The sequence below is a fragment of the Arachis stenosperma genome, chromosome 1 (assembly GCF_014773155.1).
Source record: "Arachis stenosperma cultivar V10309 chromosome 1, arast.V10309.gnm1.PFL2, whole genome shotgun sequence".
Classification (NCBI taxonomy): domain Eukaryota; kingdom Viridiplantae; phylum Streptophyta; class Magnoliopsida; order Fabales; family Fabaceae; genus Arachis; species Arachis stenosperma.
The window spans coordinates 67,381,135-67,406,388 of record NC_080377.1 but is presented as its reverse complement, the minus strand read 5'-3'; the positions used below and the strand labels follow the sequence as shown (position 1 = coordinate 67,406,388).

At 38.8% G+C, this 25,254-nt stretch overlaps 1 non-coding gene across 1 annotated transcript; it reads left to right on the top strand.

Moving 5' to 3' along the window:
- The first annotated feature begins 24,574 nt into the window (after positions 1-24,574).
- Positions 24,575-24,682, top strand: LOC130947610 (small nucleolar RNA R71). The gene has a single exon (XR_009072727.1). It is a non-coding gene; the product is annotated as a small nucleolar RNA R71 (small nucleolar RNA).
- The last annotated feature ends 572 nt before the right edge of the window (positions 24,683-25,254 follow it).

Genomic DNA, 25,254 nt, shown 5'->3' with positions numbered 1-25,254 from the left:
GCTGCTTATTCACTTGATGCTATTTTAGCATAATTATTTTTCGTTATTCATTGTTGGGTTCTTTGTTGAGGTTATAATTTGCTACTTGGTTTGGAGATCCTAATGCTTAATGTTTGTGAATACCAAGTACATGTTACATTGCCTTCAAGTATCTTAACTCTTTTGAATTGCATGATTTGGCCACCATGTGATTTGAATCCTTTTCTGTGATTAGGCAATTTCTTGATGGATGTTGTGCATTTATCTTAATGCATTGTGTTTCTTGATCACATGCATCCATATGTGATATATTTGCTTGAATGCCCTCATGCTTCTTATTGCTTGTTTGGTTATCTTAACCTACGAGTTTAGAGTAATTCAATCACACTGGAATGAGTGAAGTTCATTCTTCTTTTGTGTAAATTGTGACTAAGTTTTTATGTTAGTGTGCCTGTGTTCTAAACCGAGCACAACTTAGAACTCACACACTCTTCTGTTCATGTCACACATTGGGTCACTCACTTCATTCTAGCGATTATTACCTCATTCTAACAATATATGCTTCCTTGCTTTTGCATTTACTTTTCTCACTATCCTGTTCTATCTTCAGGATGTTTTGTCAATAAGCAAAAATGGAAGTGGGAAGAAAGCACTTGCAGCAACAGATTGACCTACCAGCTGAAGGTAGCAACTCGGAGAGTCGTCATACCCCCTTTGCTCATCTTAGAATGCACCAAGGATGGTGCAAACTTTTAAGTGTGGGGAGGTCGTCCGATCGATCAACGTTTTTGGGCGGTGATAAGTTTCTAATTCCAACACTTTTGCATTTTATTTTTTTAAGTCTTTTAGGATTCTTTGTTGCATTTTCTTGTTTTGCATACATATATAATAAGTTTAGTCAAAATAATAAAATTCTCCAAGAAAAACATTCTTAATAGGGCATTAACATCCCAATTGATTTGAGTAAAAAAAGAAAAATATATAAAACTTTTCATTGAACTTGCTTGAATTATATATTGTGGAACATGATTTTTGAGCTAAGAACACAAGCTTGTGAGTTTTGAGCCTAACTGCTTGGTTACATCTCATAACCACTTATTTTCCTTCTTGTGTGCATTATTCTCTTTCTATGATTGTAATCTTTGATTTGTTTGATTCTATATGTCCATTATTCCATGTATACATATATTTATATGATTGGGGCCATCATTTCATTTAGCTCACTTACCCAAATAGCCTACCTTTCATCAATCATTGTTAGCTAACTTTGAGCCTATTTTAACCCCTTTGTTCTTAATTTTAACACATTACAAGCCTTGAAGCAAAAAACAATAAATGTCTTTTATTTGGATCTTTGATTAGCTTAGGCTAGTGAGTGTGTGTATCATTCAAGTGTGAGAAAACTTGGGACATTGGTTGAGGTAAGAGTGTGTTTTTATTTTTATTGAAGATCTTGGAAATTGGGTATATACTCATGTATCAAATGTTTAAGCCATGTGCATTGATACGCTTGTATATACTCTACTGCAAAAAAAAAAAGAGAAAGAAAAAGAAAAGCAATAAAAACAGGGACAAAATGCCCAAGGTGAAGTTCAATAAAAATCAATGCATATGTGTGGTAATCAAAAGAGAATACATGAGTATGTGAATAAGTGAAGAATGGATAGTTGGGTTAGCACTTAAATTGTATAGGTTGTCATAGGTTAGGTGGGAAGCTTAAGTTAATCAAAGATTCAAATTTCAAGCTCATTTGACCATATGCATCCTACCTTGATCCTAGCCCGATTACAACCTTGAGGAAAGACCTCATGATATTTGTATGCATGCATGAAATAATTGTTGATTGTTAGATGAAAAACAAATTTTGGAAAGCATGATTAGGGGAGAATTAAGTGAATCAACCCTATACACTTGAGCGACTAGAGCGGATACACATCCGATGAGGGTTCGATTGGTCAATTACATGTTTTCTCCTAGAATCATCACTTTTCTTACAAGTTTGTAAAAATCTTCAATAACTCAATTCAATTGTGGATTTGATTTGATTACTATTACTTTAGCCCTGAAGCTTATATATGTTCTCTTGGAAATTAATTTATTTTGACCAAGTAGTTGCATTCATTTAGATTGCTGGTGCACAAAATTGTGATCCATTCTTTTCACAACTCAAAAAGTCCCCGGTAATGGCTCCAAAAACTTGGTTCTCAATACCATGGTCTAAACGTAATTTCACAACTTCGCACAACTAACCAGCAAGTGCATTGGGTCGTCCAAGTAATAAACCTTACGCGAGTAAGGGTCGATCCCACGGAGATTGTTGGTATGAAGCAAGCTATGGTCACCTTGTAAATCTCAGTCAGGCAGATTCAAATGGTTATGGATGATATATGAATAAAGTATAAAATAAAGATAGAGATACTTATGTAATTCATTGGTGAGAATTTCAGATAAGCGTATAGAGATGCTTTGTCCCTTCCGTCTCTCTGCTTTCCTACGGTCTTCATCCAATCCTTCTTACTCCTTTCCATGGCAAGCTGTATGTTGGGCATCACCGTTGTCAGTGGCTACAATCCCATCCTCTCAGTGAAAATGTTCAACACACCCTGTCACGGCACGGCTAATCATCTGTCGGTTCTCAATCAGGTTGGAATAGAATCCATTGATTCTTTTGCGTCTGTCACTAACACCCAGCCTTCAGGAGTTTGAAGCTCGTCACAGTCATTCAATCATTGAATCCTACTCAGAATACCACAGATAAGGTTTAGACCTTCCGGATTCTCTTGAATGCCGCCATCAATTCTAGCTTATACCATGAAAGATTCCGATTAAGGAATCCAAGAGATAAACATTCAAGCCTTGTTTGCTTGTAGAACGGGAGTGGTTGTCAGGCATGCGTTCATAAGTGAGAATGATGATGAGCGTCACATAATCATCACATTCATCAATTTCTTGAGTGCGAATGAAAATACATAAGTACAAGGTCTAGGCATGGCCGTGAGGCCAGCCCCCAAAATTGAAGAACTAGATGTCGAAAGATGATCCTAAGATCAAAAATGATTAAAAGATATATAATACAATAGCAAAAGGTCCTATTTGTAGAGAACTAGTAGCCTAGGGTTTACAGAAATGAGTAAATGACATAAAAATCCACTTCTGGGCCCACTTGGTGTGTGCTTGGGCTGAGCATTGAAGCATTTTTATGTAGAGACTTCTCTTGGAGTTAAACGCCAGCTTTTATGCCAGTTTGGGCATTTAACTCCCATTCTTGTGCCAGTTCCGGCGTTTAACGCCGGGCAGTTTTGAGCTGATTTGGAACGCCGGTTTGGGCCATCAAATCTCGGGCAAAGTATGGACTATTATACATTGCTGGAAAGCCCAGGATGTCTACTTTCCAACGCCGTTAAGAGCGCGCCAATTGGGCTTCCGTAGCACCAGAAAATCTACTTTGAGTGTAGGGAGGTCAGAATCCAACAGCATCTGCAGTCCTTTTTAGTCTCTGAATCAGATTTTTGCTCAGGTCCCTCAATTTCAGCCAGAAAATACCTGAAATCATAGAAAAACACACAAACTCATAGTAAAGTCCAGAAAAGTGAATTTTAACTAAAAACTAATAAAAATATACTAAAAACTAACTAAAACATACTAAAAACATACTAAAAACAATGCCAAAAAGCGTATAAATTATCCGCTCATCACAACACCAAACTTAAATTGTTGCTTGTCCCCAAGCAACTAAAAACCAAATAAGATAAAAAGAAGAGAATATGCAATGAATTCCAAAAACATCTATGAAGATCAGTATTAATTAGATGAGCGGGGCTTTTAGCTTTTTGCCTCTGAATAGTTTTGGCATCTCACTCTATCCTTTGAAATTCCGAATGATTGGCTTCTATAGGAACTCAGAATCCAGATAGTGTTATTGATTCTCCTAGTTAAGTATGATGATTCTTGAACACAGCTACTTTATGAGTCTTGGCCGTGGCCCAAAGCACTCTGTCTTCCAGTATTACCACCGGATACATACATGCCACAGACACATAATTGGGTGAACCTTTTTAGATTGTGACTCAGCTTTGCTAGAGTCTCCAATTAGAGGTGTCCAAGGTTCTTAAGCACACTCTTTTTGCCTTGGATCACAACTTTATTTCTTTCTTTTTCTTTTTCTCTCTTTTTTTTTCGTTTTTTTTCCTTCCCTTTTTTTTGGATATTCACTGCTTTTTCTTGCTTCAAGAATCATTTTTATGATTTTTCAGATCCTCAGTAACATGTCTCCTTTTTTATCATTCTTTCAAGAGCCATCATTCATGAACAACAAATTCAAAAGACATATGCACTGTTCAAGCATACATTCAGAAAACAAAAGTATTGCCACCACATCAAAATAATTAATTTGTTATAAAATTTAAAATTCATGCAATTCTTCTCTTTTTCAATTAAGAACATTTTTCATTCAAGAAAGGTGATGGATTCATAGGACATTCATAACTTTAAGGCATAGACACTAAGACACTAATGATCACAAGACACAATCATAGATAAACATAAGCATGAAAATTCGAAAAACAGGAAAATAAGGAACAAGGAGATTAAAGAACGGGTCCACCTTAGTGATGGCGGCTTGTTCTTCCTCTTGAAGATCCTATGGAGTGCTTGAGCTCCTCAATGTCTCTTCCTTGCCTTTGTTGCTCCTCTCTCATGATTCTTTGATCTTCTCTAATTTCATGGAGGAGGATGGAATGTTCTTGGTGCTCCACCCTTAGTTGTCCCATGTTGGAACTCAATTCTCCTAGGGAGGTGTTGATTTGCTCCCAATAGTTTTGTGGAGGAAAGTGCATCCCTTGAGGCATCTCAGGAATTTCATGATGAGTGGGATCTCTTGTTTGCTCCATCCTTTTCTTAGTGATGGGCTTGTCCTCATCAATGGGGATGTCTCCCTCTATGTCAACTCCAACTGAATAACAGAGGTGACAAATGAGATGAGGAAAGGCTAACCTTGCCAAGGTAGAGGACTTGTCCGCCACCTTATAAAGTTCTTGGGCTATAACCTTATGAACTTCTACTTCCTCTCCAATCATGATGCTATGAATCGTGATGGCCCGGTCTATAGTAACTTCAGACCGGTTGCTAGTGGGAATGACTGAGCGTTGGATAAACTCCAACCATCCCCTAGCCACGGGCTTGAGGTCATGCCTTCTCAGTTAAACCGGCTTCCCTCTTGAATCTCTCTTCCATTGGGCGCCCTCTTCACAGATGTCTATGAGGACTTGGTCCAACCTTTGATCAAAGTTGACCCTTCTAGTGTAAGGGTGTTCATCTCCTTGCATCATGGGCAAGTTGAATGGTAACCTTACATTTTCCGGACTAAAATCTAAGCATTTCCCCCGAACCATTGTAAGCCAATTCTTTGGGTTCGGGTTCACACTTTGATCATGGCTCTTGGTGATCCATGCATTGGCATAGAACTCTTGAACCATTAAGATTCTGACTTGTTGAATGGGGTTGGTAAGAACTTCCCAACCTCTTCTTCGAATCTCATGTCGGATCTCCGGATATTCACTCTTTTTGAGTTTGAAAGGGACCTCGGGGATCACCTTCTTCAAGGCTACAACTTCATAGAAGTGGTCTTGATGCACCCTTGAGATGAATCTCTCCATCTCCCATGACTCGGAGGTGGAAGCTTTTGCCTTCCTTTTCCTCTTTCTAGAGGTTTCTCCGGCCTTGGATGCCATAAATGGTTATGGAAAAACAAAAAGCAATGCTTTTACCACACCAAACTTAAAAAGTTTGCTCGTCCTCGAGCAAAAGAAGAAAGAAGAGAGTAGAAGAAGAAGAAATAGAGGAAATGGAGATGGCTTTGTGGTTCGGCCAAAGGGGGAGAAGTAGTGTTAGGTTGTGTGAAAATGAAGGAGTGAAGATGGGTTTATATAGGGGTGGTGAGAGGGGTAGGGTTTGGTTATGAATGGGTGGGTTTGGGAGGAAAAGTGGTCTGAATTTGAATGTAGGATGGATATGAGTGGTGAAGAGAAAGATGGGATTTGATAGGTGAGGGGTTTTTGGGGAAGAGTGGTTGAGGTGATTGGTGAATGGGTGAAGAAGAAGAGAGAGGGTGGTGGGGTAGGTGGGGATCCTGTGGGGTCCACAGATCCTGAGGTGTCAAGGAAAATTCATCCCTGCACCAAGTGGCGAGCAAAAATGCTCTTTATGCCAATTCTGGCGTTAAACGCCGGGCTGGTGCCCATTTCTGGCGTTTAACGCCAGCTTCTTGCCCTTTCCTGGCATTTAACGCCAGTCTGGTGCCCTTTTCTGGCGTTAAACACCCAGAATGGTGACAGACTGGGCGTTAAACGCCCATTTGCTGCCCTTACTGGCGTTTAAACGCCAGCAATGTCTTCCTCCAGGGTGTGCTGTTTTTCTTTCTGTTTTTCATTCTGTTTTTGCTTTTTCAATTGATTTTGTGACTTTCCATGATCATCAACCTACAGAAAACATAAAATAACAAAGGGAAATAGATAAATATAACATTGGGTTGCCTCCCAACAAGCGCTTCTTTAATGTCAGTAGCTTGATAGAGGGCTCTCATGGAGCCTCACAGATACTCAAAGCAATGTTGGAACCTCCCAACACCAAACTTAGAGTTTGAATGTGGGGGTTCAACACCAAACTTAGAAGTTGGTTGTGGCCTCCCAACACCAAACTTAGAGTTTGGCTGCGGGGGCTCAGTTTGGCTCTGTTTTGAGAGAAGCACTTCATGCTTCCTCTCCATGGTGACAGAGGGATATCCTTGAGCCTTAAACACAAATGATTCTTCATTCACTTGAATGATCAATTCTCCTTTGTCCACATCAATCACAGCCTTTGCTGTGGCTAGGAAGGGTCTGCCAAGGATGATGGATTCATCCATGCACTTCCCAGTCTCTAAGACTATGAAATCAGCAGGGATGTAGTGGTCTTCAATCTTTACTAGAACATCCTCTACAAGTCCATAAGCTTGTTTTCTTGAATTGTCTGCCATCTCTAGTGAGATTCTTGTAGCTTGTACCTCAAAGATCCCTAGCTTCTCCATTACAGAGAGAGGCATGAGGTTTACACTTGACCCTAAGTCACACAGAGCCTTCTTGAAGGTCATGGTGCCTATGGTACAAGGTATTGAAAACTTCCCAGGGTTCTGTCTCTTTTGAGGTAATTTCTGCCTAGATAAGTCATCCAATTCTTTGGTGAGCAAAGGAGGTTCATTCTCCCAAGTCTCATTACCAAATAACCTGTCATTTAGCTTCATGATTGCTCCAAGGTATTTGGCAACTTGCTCTTCAGTGACATACTCATCCTCTTCAGAGGAAGAATACTCATCAGAGCTCATGAATGGCAGAAGTAAATCCAGTGGAATCTCTATGGTCTCAGTGTGAGCCTCAAATTCCCATGGTTCCTCATTAGGGAACTCATTGGAGGCCAGTGGGCGTCCATTGAGGTCTTCTTCAGTGGCGTTCACTGCCTCTTCCTCCTCTCCAAGTTCGGCCATGTAGGTCATGTTAATGGCCTTGCATTCTCCTTTTGGATTCTCTTCTGTATTGCTTGGAAGAGTACTAGGAGGGAGTTCAGTAATTTTCTTGCTCAGCTGACCCACTTGTGCCTCCAAATTCCTAATGGAGGACCTTGTTTCAGTCATGAAACTTTGAGTGGTTTTGATTAGATCAGAGACCATGGTTGCTAAGTCAGAGTGGTTCTGCTTAGAATTCTCTGTCTGTTGCTGAGAAGATGATGAAAAAGGCTTGCCATTGCTAAACCTGTTTCTTCCACCATTATTATTGTTGAAACCTTGTTGAGGTCTCTGTTGATCCTTCCATGAGAGATTTGGATGATTTCTCCATGAAGAATTATAGGTGTTTCCATAGGGTTTTCCCATGTAATTCACCTCTTCCATTGAAGGATTCTTAGGATCATAAGCTTCTTCTTCAGATGAAGCGTCCTTAGTACTGCCTGGTGCAGCTTGCATTCCAGACAGACTTTGAGAGATCATATTGACTTGCTGAGTCAATATTTTATTCTGAGCCAATATGGCATTCAGAGTATCAATCTCAAGAACTGCTTTCTTCTGATTCGTCCCATTGTTCACAGGATTCCTTTCAGATGTGTACATGAATTGGTTATTTGCAACCATTTCAATGAGCTCTTGAGCTTCTGTAGGCGTCTTCTTCAGATGAAGAGATCCTCCAGCAGAGCTATCCAATGACATCTTGGACAGTTCAGACAGACCATCATAGAAAATACCTATAATGCTCCATTCAGAAAGCATGTCGAAGGGACATTTTCTGATTAATTGTTTGTATCTTTTCCAAGCTTCATAGAGGGATTCTCCTTCCTTCTGTCTGAAGGTTTGGACTTCCACTCTAAGCTTACTCAATTTTTGAGGTGGAAAGAACTTTGCCAAGAAGGCATTGACTAGCTTTTCCCAAGAGTTCAGGCTTTCTTTAGGTTGTGAATCCAACCATATCCTAGCTCTGTCTCTTACAGCAAAAGGGAATAGCATAAGTCTATAGACCTCAGGGTCAACCCCATTAGTCTTGACAGTGTCACAGATTTGCAAGAATTCAGCTAAAAACTGATGAGGATCTTCCAATGGAAGTCCATGGAACTTGCAATTCTGTTGCATTAGAGAAACTAATTGAGGCTTAAGCTCAAAGTTGTTTGCTCCAATGGCAGGGATAGAGATGCTTCTCCTATAGAAGTCGGGAGTAGGTGCAGTAAAGTCACCCAGCACCTTCCTTGCATTGTTGGCATTATTGTTGTTTTCAGCTGCCATGGGTTCTTCTTCTTTGAAGATTTCTGTTAAGTCCTCTACAGAGAGTTGTGCCTTAGCTTCTCTTAGCTTTCGCTTCAAGGTCCTTTCAGGTTCAGGGTCAGCCTCAACAAGAATGCTTTTGTCTTTGCTCCTGCTCATATGAAAGAGAAGAGAACAAGAAAATATGGAATCCTCTATGTCACAGTATAGAGATTCCTTGAGGTGTCAGAGGAAAAGAAAAATAGAAGGAAGGGGTAGAAAATTCGAACTTATCAAGGAAGATGGAGTTTGAATTGTGCATTGAGGAGGAGTGTTAGTCCATAAATAGAAGGATGTGAGAAGAAGGGAAGAAATTTTCGAAAATTAAGTAAAAGATTTTTTTAAAAACATTTTGAAAAATTGATTGATGATTTTCGAAAACTAAAAGTGGGAAAGAAATCAAGTGATTTTTGAAAAAAAATTTGAAATTAGAAATCAAAATGATATGATTGAAAACTATTTTTAAAAAGATGTGATAAAAAAAAGATATGATTTGGAAAACAATTTAAAAAGATTTGATTTTAAAAATTAATGACTTAGCTAACAAGAAAAGATATGATTCAAACATTAAACCTTTCTCAACAGAAAAGGCAACATACTTGAAATGTTGAATCAAATTATTAATTGATAGCAAGTATTTTTGAAAATGGAAAGAAATTGATTTTGAAAAAGATTTGATTGAAAAGGTTTGATTTGAAAAAGATTTGATTTTGAAAAGATTTTGAAAACTTAAAAAAATTGCATTAAAAACAAAATCTTCCCTCTTGTGCCATCCTGGCGTTAAACGCCCAGAATGGTGCACATTTTGGCGTTTAACGCCCAAAGCTCTACCCTTTTGGGCGTTAAACGCCTAGCCAGGCACCCTGGCTGGCGTTTAAACGCTAGTTTGCCTTCCTCACTGGGCGTTTTGAACACCCAGCTTTTTCTGTGTAATTCCTCTGCTGTATGTTCTGAATCTTCAATTCTTTGTATTATTGACTTGAAAAGACACAAATTAAAAATATTTTTGGATTTTTAATAATGAGGAATAATCAAAATGCAACTAAAATCAAATAACAATGCATGCAAGACACCAAACTTAGCAGTTTGTATACTACTGACACTAACAAAATGAGAATGCATATGAGAAATAATAAAACATTCAAGTCAAGAGAATTTAAAGATCAGAGCAATGAAATCATCAAGAACATCTTGAAGATCACTTAAGACACATGAATAAATGCGAGAAGAACAGAAACATGCAATTGACACCAAACTTAACATGAGACACTAGACTCAACAAGAAACATAAAATATTTTTTTGGTTTTTATGATTTTGTAATTTTTTTTTTTTGGATTTTTCGAAAATAAAGAAAATAAAGGTATCAAAATTCTTAACGAGAATTCCAGGAATCATGCAATGTTAGTCTAAAGCTTTAGTCTAAAGAAATTAGACATGGCTAGCCAAGCTTCAGCAGGACATTGCATTCAAGAGCTAAATTGATGAGAATCAATCAGCTTTGGTGATGATGAGAACATCACCTTGAAACACTAGAATTCATTCTTAAGAACTCTGAAGAAAAATGCCTAATCTAAGCAACAAGATGAACCGTCAGTTGTCCAAACTCAACAATCCCCGGTAACGGCGCCAAAAACTTGGTGCACGAAATTGTGATCCATTCTTTTCACAACTCAAAAAGTCCCCGGTAATGGCTCCAAAAACTTGGTGCTCAATACCATGGTCTAAAAATAATTTCACAACTTCGCACAACTAACCAGCAAGTGCATTGGGTCGTCCAAGTAATAAACCTTACGCGAGTAAGGGTCGATCCCACGGAGATTGTTGGTATGAAGCAAGCTATGGTCACCTTGTAAATCTCAGTCAGGCAGATTCAAATGGTTATGGATGATATATGAATAAAGCATAAAATAAACATAGAGATACTTATGTAATTCATTGGTGAGAATTTCAGATAAGCGTATGGAGATGCTTTGTCCCTTCCGTCTCTCTGCTTTCCTACGGTCTTCATCCAATCCTTCTTACTCCTTTCCATGGCAAGCTGTATGTTGGGCATCACCGTTGTCAGTGGCTACAATCCCGTCCTCTCAGTGAAAATGTTCAACGCACCCTGTCACGGCACGGCTAATCATCTGTCGGTTCTCAATCAGGTTGGAATAAAATCCATTGATTCTTTTGCGTCTGTCACTAACGCCCAGCCTTCAGGAGTTTGAAGCTCGTCACAGTCATTCAATCATTGAATCCTACTCAGAATACCACAGACAAGGTTTAGACCTTCCGGATTCTCTTGAATGCTGCCATCAATTCTAGCTTATACCACGAAGATTCCGATTAAGGAATCCAAGAGATAAACATTCAAGCCTTGTTTGCTTGTAGAACGGGAGTGGTTGTCAGGCACGCGTTCATAAGTGAGAATGATGATAAGCGTCACATAATCATCACATTCATCAAGTTCTTGAGTGCGAATGAATATCTTGGAATAAGAATAAGCTGAATTGAATAGAAGAACAATAGTAATTGCATTAATACTCGAGGTACAGCAGAGCTCCACACCTTAATCTATGGTGTGTAGAAACTCCACCGTTGAAAATACATAAGAACAAGGTCTAGGCATGGCCGTGAGGCTAGCCCCCAAAATCTAAGAACTAGATGTCCAAAGATGATCCTAAGATCAAAAATGATCAAAAGATATATAATACAATAGCAAAAGGTCCTATTTGTAGAGAACTAGTAGCCTAGGGTTTACAGAAATGAGTAAATGACATAAAAATCCACTTCTGGGCCCACTTGGTGTGTGCTTGGGCTGAGCATTGAAGCATTTTCGTGTAGAGACTTCTCTTGGAGTTAAACGCCAGCTTTTATGCCAGTTTGGGCGTTTAACTCCCATTCTTGTGCCAGTTCCGGAGTTTAACGCCGGGCAGTTTTGAGCTGATTTGGAACGCCGGTTTGGGCCATCAAATCTCGGGCAAAGTATGGACTATTATACATTGCTGGAAAGCCCAGGATGTCTACTTTCCAAAACCATTGAGAGCGCGCCAATTGGGCTTCCGTAGCTCCAGAAAATCTACTTCGAGTGCAGGGAGGTCAGAATCCAACAGCATCTACAGTCCTTTTTAGTCTCTGAATCAGATTTTTGCTCAGGTCCCTCAATTTTAGCCAGAAAATACCTGAAATCACAGAAAAACACACAAACTCATAGTAAAGTCCAGAAAAGTGAATTTTAACTAAAAACTAATAAAAATATACTAAAAACTAACTAAAACATACTAAAAATATACTAAAAACAATGCCAAAAAGCGTATAAATTATCCGCTCATCATTTGCATGTAGATAGGTTGCATTTAATTAGTTTGCATTAAATAAATGTTGATACCCTTTGTTTTTTTCTTAATTCTAGCATGAGGACATGCTTGGTTTAAGTGTGGGGAGGTTAATAAACACCATTTTTAGGATTTATCTTGTGCTTAATTTAGTGGATTTTATCAACTTTTCTCAGATTTATTCAATGAAATGGCATGGTTTCAGGATTTTCTCCTAATTGTGCTTAAGTGTAAAAACATGTTTTTGAGGTCTTTAATTTTCTAGTTTTAGTTCACCTTTGATTCCACTAGATGCCTTGATGTGTTTGTTAGTGAATTCCGGTTGAAAGGGCTAGGAATGGATCAAAGAAGTGAACAGAAAAGCATGCAAAGTAGAGAACTCATGGGAAAACAAGAGTTTGGGGGTGCACTCATCGACGCGCACGCGTGACATACCCGCACACGTAGAAGATGAAGTCGCATGGCGACGCGTACGTGTGATAGACGCGTATGCGTGGATAGCAAAATGCCAAGCGATGCGTATGCATGATCCATGCGTATGCGTCGCTGCTCGCATGTGACCTCATTAAAGTGAAAATGCTGGGGGTGATTTCTGAGCTACCCAGGCTCAAACCCAACTCGTTTCTGAGAGTATTTCATGCAGAATTCAAGCTTGGGCAAAGGGGGAGCACTTAGTGTAGTGATGATGAGCCTTTTGTTAGTTTTCAAGAGAGAGAAGCTCCCTCTTCTCTCTAGAATTAGGTTAGGATTAGGTTAATCTTTTTTAAATCTAGGTTTAACTTCATGTTTTCATCTACTTTTCCTTTACAATTTCTTGTTCTATTGTCTTGATTTCTCTCTTTCCTCTTGTTAATTTCTCATTGTGGTTATGTTTATGTTGTGAACACTCTTGTCAATTTCAACTTCCTTTAATGCAATTTATGTTTTATGTTTCTTATTATTTAATTGCCTTGTTATTGTTAATTTCTTGCTTTGGATAGTTGTTAGATTTTATCTTTCCTTGTCATTTATTATGCTTTCCCTTTATGCCTTCTAAGTGTTTGACAAAATGCTTGGAAAGATGTTAGAGTAGATTTTTGTGTTCTTGGCTTTGTATGATAACTTAGGAAACCTTGAGTTACTAATGTCCAAGTGATTGATAATTGGGGTTCATTGACACTAGCTCTCACGAAGTCAATTAGTGAAATGGTTAGGACTTATGGACTAGGATTGATAAAGCTCATTTGACTTTCCTTCACTTGATGGAGGATGACTTAATGGGATTGATCTTTGCAATGATCATATTATGGTTAGTAATAAGGATAGAGATCCTTAACCATCAACGCTTGCCAAGACCATTTTATCATTTGAGTTTCATTTACTTTCTTGTCATTTACGTTTCTTGTCCCTTATTCAAAACTCCAAAATATACAATCCATAACCAATAATATGAACACTTTCCTGCAATTCCTTGAGAGACGACCCGAGGTTCTAATATTTTGGTTTATTTTTATTGGGGTTTGTACTTGTAACAAACAAATTTTTGATTGAGAAATTGTTTGTTGGTTTAGAACTATACTTGCAATGAGATTTTTATTTTTGAAATTCTTTACCGATAGACAATTTCGACTCATCAAGGAGATAACTCAAATCAAAACTTCAAGCAGCGACGAGACTGTTGGTATGCCTCTTCCCCCACTCTTCGTTTGTAACTGATTCATCTCCACTCACCGCGATGGAGAACTGAGATGGTAGTACGATGAACCGAGACAATGGTGTGTATGAATTTTCTGGTTCTGCGGTTTTTTTTAGGGTTTATTGTTCTAATTTTTGGAGTTCTACAATCTTCTGTAATTTTTGCTTCTTACTATGTTAGAGTTTTCTTTTTTCTTTTGCATTTTGCTTTATGATTTTGCATCTTGCTTTGTTAGGGTTTGTTGATTTTGCATTTTGTTTTTGAATTTTGGGCATAAAACAAATGAAATCATCATGTTTTGTCTTGTTTTCTTGAAAATTTGGGTAGGAGATGTGAGATAGTGTTGTGGTTATACTTGAAATTATATGTTGTATATTTGAACCAGAAAGTTAATGTGTTTTGTTGAGGTTAATACTTCCATTCCTTACTAGTACTTTATCTAGAATTAGAGATAGTACTTTAGTTCTTTTTTAGGATATTTTTTGCAAAACTTTAGCATGGAATTGAAACAGAGTTTTGGACTAATTTAACATACAATCGATGGGCAATCCTAAAGTGTGTGCTGTCTTAGCGCTGATCAGAAAGCAATGTCCTTCCATCTTGATTTCATGAAGTTAAATGAATCCATTTTCTAAATTTATAGCTCTGTGCCTTTTTCTACTCATAAGCACTAACATAATTTTTTTTGTATTCTTTTAGGAACAAGTAAAGCTACAAAATTCTTGAGAGCCAATTGAATTTCTCTTTTCAAAATACCGAAAGAAACAGTAGAGCTAATTGGGAAATCTGACCTATATTTCTTTAGCACCGAGCATCCTCCATTGACCAAACCAGCTCAGAAAGTCCTTGACTGTGCCGTGGATGAGAAGTTGAAGTCAGGTATTATGGTTTCTGCCTCAATTTCATGCCAAAATTTGTTCAATAAATGAGTAGACTCATTGTCAGTTCGGATTTTCCATTTCATGTTGTACTACTTTGCAAGTTACTATTGCACGAAATTAAAATGAACTGGAAAGAAACTTTGAGTTGTCTTGTGCCCCATCTAAAAATGAATTTAATCTGTGTATGACTGTGGTAATATTACATGTCAGAAACATATAGGATTTTAATCTCTTTATGTACTTCTTTGAAACTTACTTGGATATACGACAACTTAAGGCACTCTTGGATGTAATTCTTTTAAGACTGAAATTTTTGTGAGAGAACCAAATCTTGAAGGATTCATGATCTCAACTTAATTCAATTTGAAAATTTGTTAATCTCACTCGCTCTAAATCTGAACACTGAACACTGAAGTTACTTACAGAGTTCGATTTCGATTCAGTTTATAATTTCAGCCGATCGAGTTATGGTTCTGGAAATGCTCTTGTTCTATTTTAGGAGTTCGGTTTTTATTTTGTTTGCATGTGTGGATTAGATCAGTTTTTGCTCTAAATTTTAAAATAGCTTATAATCAAAATCCTGCTAAGAAATCCTTTGTGCGAGAAAAATCTTCTGCAATTTTAATCGAAACTATACTTGATAATAAGTGAATTTTACTTTAATCTTAAAATCGGTTGCGTAGGTCACAGTAGTTCTTGACTTTAGAAGAGTTACTTTTAAGTCCTTTATATGTTTCTCTAGCTTTGTACTCTAAGACAGCTTAATCCTTGAAACTATATTTGTTAGGTTTGAATTGGTCTTTAATCTATTACAGAGACAGAGAATTAAAATCTCCTAAATTACAACATCAAGAATTAAAATGAGAGTTTACTGTACTACTACTATGTGCTCAAATAGTTGAGTTTGGATTATTGTCCTTTGTCGATGCAACAATAAGGACCTACGACTATGAAGCATCTGTTTAGTATAATTTAGTTTTCTGTAAAACTTGTTTGGATGGATAGTTTCTCAGGTTTTTGTGAACAAAATGGAATGAAAAGTAATTGAAGAAGCTGCTCGAAAAAGGAAAGAAAGAGAAGGGATTGAGGTGTTACTTTGGCACTTGTTTCTCCCTAAAATTAGTGGAAATGATGTTTCAAAATGATTTTATGTTCTTCCATCCACAATAATTAATAAAATGGAAAAAATAGTAGAAATCACAATTACTTTCTGATATATTTCAATATGGTCCCTAACATTTACAAAACCATTCTATATGTACGTTCATCTAAGGTAATAGATGTAGATAATATCATTAACGTCTTTTTCCATTATGTCCCATCCTCATTTTATTGTCTGTTTGCATTTGTTTTTCATTCTAGTATTTTGAATCATTATTATAAATATATTTTGGTTAGAGATAATTTTTATTATTTAAAAAAAGTATTTAGTATAATTATATATTTATTTTTATTTTATAATATTCAACTTATTTAAATAAAAATGCAGAATTATTATACATGTAATGGTATTATTAACTATTATGCTGTATTAATAATTATTAGATAATTATATATATATATATATATATATATATATATATATATACAGAAAAAAAAAGACCTAAGGCTACACTTATATACAATATCTATAGTATACCCAAAAAAAAAAAAAACGAGACCTAAAGCTACCCTTATAAAAAGTAGCCATGGTATACAATGTGGCTACGCTTTACAGTGATGGAGTAGCGTTGAAAAGCATAGTCTATTCTGGAAAAATGGAAGCTGAAAAGCATAGCCTTTGGTCCTGGACAACATCACTTGAAAAGTGCACCCTATTCTGAATAGTTTTGGCATCTCACTATCCATTGAAACTTAGAGATGTTGGTCTCTTTATGAACTTAAAATCCAGATAATATTATTGACTCTCCTAGTTCAGTTCTTTTTTATTCTTGAACACAGATTTTAGAGTCTTGGTCATGACCCTAAGCACTTTGTTTTTCAGTATTACCACCGAATACATAAATGCCACATACACTTTAACTGGGTGAACCCTTTCGGATTATGATTCAACTTTGCTAGAATTCCCAGATAGAAGTGTCCAGAGTTCTTAAGCACACTCTTTTTGATTTGGATCACGACTTTAACCACTTAGTCTCAAGCTTTTCACTTGACACCTTCACGCCACAAGCACATGGTTAGGGACATCTTGGTTGAGCCACCTAGGCCAGAATTTTATTCCTTGTAGGCCCTTCGAACCACTGATGCTCAAAGCCTTGGATCCTTTTGCCCTTACCTTTTGGTTTAAAGGGTTACTGGCTTTTTGCTCTTGCCTTTTGGTTTAAAGAGCTATTGGTTTTTTCTGCTTTTTATTTCTATTTTTTTGCATGCATATATATATATATATATATATATATATATATATATTTTCTTTTGCAACATTCTTTTTCTTTTTCTTGATTCAAGAATCAATTTATTTAGATTTTTCAGATTACCAATAATACTTTTCCTTTTTCATCATTCTTTCAAGAGCCAACATTCTAAAATTCCAACTTCAAATATGCACTGTTTATTCATACATTCAGAAAATAAAAACAATTCCACCACATCAAAATAATTGACTATTCTTATTATAAACTTGAAATTCATGTATCTCTCAATTCTTTTCCAATAAAATTTTCTTTTAAGCAAGGTGAGAGATATATGGATTATTTTATAACTTCATAAATGCGAATGATCATGCAACAAAAACAAGAGAATAGACAATACAACATAACAGAAAACAGAAAAATAACAAAAGAAAAGGAGATAAAAGAGAACGAGTCCACCTTTAATGGTGGTGAATAGTACTCGTTCTTGAGGATCTAATGTGATGCTTGATCTCTTCAATGTCACTCCTTTGCCTTTGTTGTTCTTCCCTCATAGCACTTTGATCTTCTCTAATGGATATTTGGTCTTCTCTTATTTCATTGAGGATGGTGAAATGCTCTTGATGCTCCACCTTCAATTGCTCTATATTAGTGCTTAGTTTTCCAAGAGAAGTGTGCCATTGATCCAAATAGCTTTGAGAAAGAAAATACATCCATTGAGGTATCTCAAGGATATCATGCTGAGGCAGCTGCACAGGCTCTTGTGCATGCTCTCTAGTTTGCTCCATCCTCTTCTTAGTGATGGCCTTGTCCTCCCCAATAGAGATATCTCCTTCTATGACAATTCCAGCTGAATCGTATAGATGACAGATGAGGTGTGGGAATGCCAACCTTGCATTGGTGGAAGGCTTTTCAGCTATCTTGTATAGTTATTGAGGAATCACCTCATGTACTTCCACCTCACTTCCAATCATGATGCAATGGATCATGATGGCTCTATCAATGGTCACTTTTGACCAGTTGCTAGTGGGGATGATAGAACGTTGGATGAATTCCAACCATCCTCTAGCTTTGGACTTGAGGTCAAGCCTTCTTAGTTGAATGGGCTTGCCTTGGGAATCTCTTTTCCAGTGTGCTCCTTTCACACAGATGTCTGAGAGCACTTAATCCTGTCTCTGATCAAAGTTGACTCTCCTAGTGTAAGGATGTGGGTCTCTTTGCAGAGGCAAGTTGGTGCGCGAAATTGTGAACAATACTTTTCACAACTCTCATAATCCCCGGTCATGAACTCCAAAAACTTGGTAGCTCAATCCCACGGCATTACACAACTTCGCACAACTAACCAGCAAGTGCACTGGGTCGTCCAAGTAATACCTTACGTGAGTAAGGGTCGATCCCACGGAGATTGTTGGTATGAAGCAAGCTATGGTCATCTTGTAAATCTCAGTCAGGCAGACTCAAATGTATAATGGTGATGAACGAAAATAACATAAAAGATAAAGATAGAGATACTTATGTAATTCATTGGTAGGAACTTCAGATAAGCGTATGAAGATGCCTTCCCTTCCGTCTCTCTGCTTTCCTACTGTCTTCATCCAATCCTTCTTACTCCTTTCCATGGCAAGCTTATGCAAGGGTTTCACCGTTGTCAGTGGCTACCTCCCATCCTCTCATTGGAAATGTTCAACGCACCCTGTCACGGCAAGGCTATCCATCTGTCGGTTCTCAATCAGGCCGGAATAGAATCCAGTGATTCTTTTGCGTCTGTCACTAACGCCCCGCCTTCAGGAGTTTGAAGCACGTCACAGTCATTCAATCATTGAATCCAACTCAGAATACCACAGACAATGTTAGACCTTCCGGATTCTCTTGAATGCCGCCATCAGTTCTCGCCTATACCACGAAGACTCTGATCTCACGGAATGGCTGGCTCGTTTGTCAGGCGAGCACTCGGTTGTCCGGCGATCAACCATGCATCGTGTTATCAGGAATCCAAGAGATATTCACTAGAGCCTTGGTTGCTTGTAGAACAAGAGTGGTTGTCAGTCACCTTGTTCATGAGTGAGAATGATGATGAGTGTCACGGATCATCACATTCATCAAGTTGAAGAACAAGTGATATCTTGGACAAAGAACAAGCGGAATTGAATAGAAGAACAATAGTAATTGCATTAATACTCGAGGTACAGCAGAGCTCCACACCTTAATCTATGGTGTGTAGAAACTCCACCGTTGAAAATACATAAGAACAAGGTCTAGGCATGGCCGAATGGCCAGCCTCCCAAAGTGAGTTTAATCATAAAACATGATCCAAAGCTCCCTAATACAATAATAAAAGGTCCTATATATAGAGAACTAGTAGCCTAGGGTGTACAGAGATGAGTAAATGACATAAAAATCCACTTCCGGGCCCACTTGGTGTGTGCTTGGGCTGAGCAATGAAGCAATTTCGTGTAGAGACCCTTCTTGGAGTTAAACGCCAGCTTTTATGCCAGTTTGGGCGTTTAACTCCCATTTAAGTGCCAGTTCCGGCGTTTAACGCTGGAATTTCTTGAGGTGACTTTGAACGCCGGTTTGGGCCATCAAATCTTGGGCAAAGTATGGACTATCATATATTGCTGGAAAGCCCAGGATGTCTACTTTCCAACGCCGTTGAGAGCGCGCCAATTGGGCTTCTGTAGCTCCAGAAAATCCACTTCGAGTGCAGGGAGGTCAGAATCCAACAGCATCTGCAGTCCTTTTGAGTCTCTGGATTAGATTTTTGCTCAGATCCCTCAATTTCAGCCAGAAAATACCTGAAATCACCGAAAAACACACAAACTCATAGTAAAGTCCAGAAAAGTGATTTTTAACTAAAAACTAATAAAAATATACTAAAAACTAACTAGATCATACCAAAAACATACTAAAAACAATGCCAAAAAGTGTATAAATTATCCGCTCATCACAACACCAAACTTAAATTGTTGCTTGTCCTCAAGCAACTGAAAATCAAATAAGATAAAAAGAAGAGAATATGCAATGAATTCCAAACACATCTATGAAGATCAGTATTAATTAGATGAGCGGGGCTTTTAGCTTTTTGCCTCTGAACAGTTTTGGCATCTCACTCTATCCTTTGCAACTCAGAATGATTGGCTTCTTTAGGAACTCAGAATCCAGATAGTGTTATTGATTCTCCTAGTTAATTATGATGATTCTTGAACACAGCTACTTTATGAGTCTTGGCCGTGGCCCAAAGCACTCTGTCTTCCAGTATTACCACTGGATACATACATGCCACAGACACATAATTGGGTTGACCTTTTCAGATTGTGACTCAGCTTTGCTAGAGTCCCCAATTGGAGGTGTCCAGGGTTCTTAAGCACACTCTTATTGCCTTGGATCACAACTTTATTCTTTCTTTTTCTTTCTTTTTCTCTTTCTCTTTTTTTTTCGATTTTTTTTTTCGCCTCTTTTTTTCTTTGTATTCACTGCTTTTTCTTGCTTCAAGAATCATTTTTATGATTTTTCAGATCCTCAGTAACATGTCTCTTTTTTCATCATTCTTTCAAGAGCCAACATTCATGAACCACAAATTCAAAAGACATATGCACTGTTCAAGCATACATTCAGAAGACAAAAATAATGCCACCACATCAAAATAATTAAACTGCTATAAAATTCAAAATTCATGCAATTCTTTCTTTTCAATTAAGCACTCTTTATTTAAGAAAGGTGATGGATTCATAGGACATTCATAACTTTAAGGCATAGACACTAAGACACTAATGATCACAAGACACAAACATGGATAAACATAAGCATAAAATTCGAAAAACAGAAGAGTAAAGAACAAGGAGATTAAAGAACGGGTCCACCTTAGTGATGGCGGCTCTTTCTTTCTCTTGAAGATCCTATGGAGTGCTTGAGCTCCTCAATATCTCTTCCTTGCCTTTGTTGCTCCTCCCTCATGATTCTTTGATCTTCTCTAATTTCATGGAGGATGATGGAGTGTTCTTGATGCTCCACCCTTAGTTGTCCCATGTTGGAGCTCAATTCTCCTAGGGAGGTGTTTAGTTGCTCCCAATAGTTTTGTGGAGGAAAGTGCATCCCTTGAGGCATCTCAGGGATCTCATGATGAGAGGGGTCTCTTGTGTGTTCCATCCTTTTCTTAGTGATGGGCTTGTCCTCATCAATGGGGGTATCTCCTTCTATGTCAACTCCAACTGAATAACAGAGGTGACAAATGAGATGAGGAAAGGCTAGCCTTGCCAAGGTGGAAGACTTGTCCGCCACTTTATAGAGTTCTTGGGCTATAACCTCATGAACTTCCACTTCTTCTCCAATCATGATGCTATAAATCATGATGGCCCGGTCTAGAGTAACTTCGGACCGGTTGCTAGTGGGAATGATTGAGCGTTGAATGAACTCCAACCATCCTCTAGCCACGGGTTTGAGGTCATGCCTTCTCAATTGAACCGGCTTGCCTCTTGAATCTCTCTTCCATTGTGCGCCCTCTTCACATATGCCTGTGAGGACTTGGTCCAACCTTTGATCAAAGTTGACCCTTCTAGTGTAAGGATGTTCATCTCCTTGCATCATGGGCAAATTGAATGCCAACCTTACACTTTCCGGACTAAAATCCAAGTAATTCCCCCGAACCATAGTAAGATAATTCTTTGGATTCGGGTTAACACTTTGATCATGGTTCTTGGTGATCCATGCATTGGCATAGAACTCTTGAACCATCAAGATTCCGACTTGTTGAATGGGGTTGGTAAGCACTTCCCAACCTCTTCTTCGGATCTCATGGCGGATCTCCGGATATTCACCCTTTTTGAGTGAAAAGGGGACCTCGGGGATCACCTTCTTCAAGGCCACAACTTCATAGAAGTGGTCTTGATGCACCCTTGAGATGAATCTCTCCATCTCCCATGACTCGGAGGTGGAAGCTCTTGCCTTCCCTTTCCTCTTTCTAGAGGTTTCTCCGGCCTTGGATGCCATAAATGGTTATGGAAAAACAAAAAAGTAACGCTTTTACCACACCAAACTTAAAAGGTTTGCTCGTCCTCGAGCAAAAGAAGAAAGAAGAGAGTAGAAGAAGAAGAAATGAGGGAGAAGGGAATGGCTTTGTATTCGGCCAAAGAAGGGGAGAAGTGGTGTTTAGGTTGTGTGAAAATGAAGGAGTGAAGAAGGGTATTTATAGGAGAGAGGGGAGTAGGAGTTCGGCCATTATGGGTGGGTTTGGGAGGGAAAGTGGTTTGAATTTGAAGGGTGAGGTAGGTGAGGTTTTATGAAGGATGGATGTGAGTGGTGAAGAGAAAGATGGGATTTGATAGGTGAAGGGGTTTTTGGGGAAGAGGTATTGAGGTGATTGGTGAATGGGGGAAGAAGAGAGAGGGTGGTGGTGGGGTTGGATGGGGTCCTGTGGGGTCCACAGATCCTGTGGTGTCAAGAAAAAGTCATCCCTGCACCAAATGTTGCTCAAAATCACGTTTTGAGTCATTTCTGGCGTTAAACGCCGGGCTGGTGCCCATTCCTGGCGTTTAACGCTAGGTTCTTGCCCTTTTCTGGCGTTTAACGCCAGTCTGGTGCCCCTTTCTGGCGTTAAACGCCCAGAATGGTGCCAGACTGGGCGTTAAACGCCCAACTGCTAGCCTCACTGGCGTTTAAACGCCAGTGGGTTCTTCCTCCAGGGTGTGCTATTTTTCTTCCTGTTTTTCATTTTGTTTTTGCTTTTTCAATGGATTTTGTGACTTCTTATGATCATCAACCTACAAAAAAAAATAAAATATCAAAAGAAAATAGTTAATTATAAAGCATTGGGTTGCCTCCCAACAAGCGCTTCTTTAATGTCATTAGCTTGACAGAGGACTCTCATGGAGCCTCACAGATACTCAGAGCCATGTTGGAACCTCCCAACACCAAACTTAGAGCTTGAATGTGGGGGTTCAACACCAAACTTAGAGTTTGGTTGTGGCCTCCCAACACCAAACTTAGAGTTTGACTGTGGGGGCTCTGTTTGTCTCTGATTTGAGAGAAGCTCTTCATGCTTCTTCTCCATGGTGACAGAGGGATATCCTTGAGCCTTAAACACCAAGGATTTCTCATTCACTTGAATGATCAGTTCACCTTTATCAACATCAATCACAGCCTTTGCTGTGGCTAGGAAGGGTCTGCCAAGGATGATGGATTCATCCATGCACTTCCCAGTCTCTAGGACTATGAAATCAGCAGGGATGTAATGGTTTTCAATTTTCACCAAAACATCCTCTACAAGTCCATGAGCTTGTTTTCTTGAGTTGTCTGCCATCTCTAATGAGATTCTTGCAGCTTGTACCTTAAAGATCCCTAGCTTCTCCATTACAGAGAGAGGCATGAGGTTCACACTTGACCCTAAGTCACACAGGGCCTTCTTGAAGGTCATGGTGCCTATGGTACAAGGTATGGAAAACTTCCCAGGATCTTGTCTCTTTTGAGGTAATTTCTGCCTAGACAAGTCATCCAGTTCTTTGGTGAGCAAAGGAGGTTCATCTTCCCAAGTCTCATTTCCAAATAACTTGTCATTTAGCTTCATAATTGCTCCAAGGTATTTAGCAACTTGCTCTTCAGTGACATACTCATCCTCTTCAGAGGAAGAATACTCATCAGAGCTCATGAAAGGCAGAAGTAAGTCCAATGGAATCTCTATGGTCTCATTTTGAGCCTCAGATTCCCATGGTTCCTCATTGGGGAACTCAGAGGAGGTTGGTGTACGCCCATTGAGGTCTTCCTCAGTGGCGTCCACTTCCTCTCTTTCCTCTCCATATTCGGCCATGGTTATGGCTTTGCACTCTCCTTTTGGATTTTCTTCTGTATTACTTGGGAGAGTACTAGGAGGGAGTTCAGTAACTTTCTTGCTCAGCTGTCCCACTTGTGCCTCTAAATTCCTAATGGAGGACCTTGTTTCAGTCATGAAACCTTGAGTGGTTTTGATTAGATCAGAGACCATGGTTGCTAAGTCAGAGGGGTTCTGCTTAGAATTCTCTGTCTGTTGCTGAGAAGATGATGGAAAAGGCTTGCCATTGCTAAACCTGTTTCTTCCACCATTATTGTTATTGAAACCTTGTTGAGGTCTTTCTTGATTCTTCCATGAGAAATTTGGGTGATTTCTCCATGAAGAATTATAGGTGTTTCCATAGGGTTCTCCTAGGTAATTCATCTCTTCCATTGAAGGGTTCTCAGGATCATAGGCTTCTTCTTCAGATGAAGCATCCTTAGTACTGCTTGGTGCATTTTGCATTCCAGACAGACTTTGAGAAATCAAATTGACTTGTTGAGTCAATATCTTATTCTGAGCCAGAATGGCATTCAGAGCATCAATCTCAAGAACTCCTTTCTTCTGACTAGTCCCATTGTTCACAGGATTCCTTTCAGAAGTGTACATGAATTGGTTATTTGCAACCATTTCAATGAGCTCTTGAGCTTCTGTAGGCGTCTTCTTCAGATGAAGAGATCCTCCAGCAGAGCTATCCAAAGACATCTTGGATAGTTCAGAGAGACCATCATAGAAAATACCTATGATGCTCCATTCAGAAAGCATGTCTGAGGGACATTTTCTGATTAATTGTTTGTATCTTTCCCAAGCTTCATAGAGGGATTCTCCATCCTTCTGTCTGAAGGTTTGGACTTCTACTCTAAGCTTACTCCATTTTTGAGGTGGAAAGAACTTTGCCAAGAAGGCATTGACTAGCTTTTCCCAAGAGTCCAGGCTATCTTTAGGTTGTGAGTCCAACCATATTCGAGCTCTGTCTCTTACAGCAAAAGGGAACAGCATAAGTCTATAGACCTCAGGGTCTACCCCATTAGTCTTGACAGTGTCACAGATTTGCAAGAACTCAGCTAAAAACTGATGAGGATCTTCCATTGGAAGTCCATGGAACTTGCAATTCTGTTGCATTAGAGAAACTAATTGAGGCTTAAGCTCAAAGTTGTTTGCTCCAATGGCAGGGATAGAGATGCTTCTCCCATAGAAGTCGGGAGTAGGTGCAGTAAAGTCACCCAGCACCTTCCTTGCATTGTTGGCATTGTTGTTGTTTTCGGCTGCCATGTGTTCTTCTTCTTTGAAGAATTCGGTCAGGTCCTCTAAAGAGAGTTGTGCTTTGGCTTCTCTTAGCTTTCTCTTCAAGGTCCTTTCAGGTTCAGGATCAGGCTCAACAAGAATGCTTTTGTCTTTGCTCCTGCTCATAAGAAAGAGAAGGGAACAAGAAAATGTGG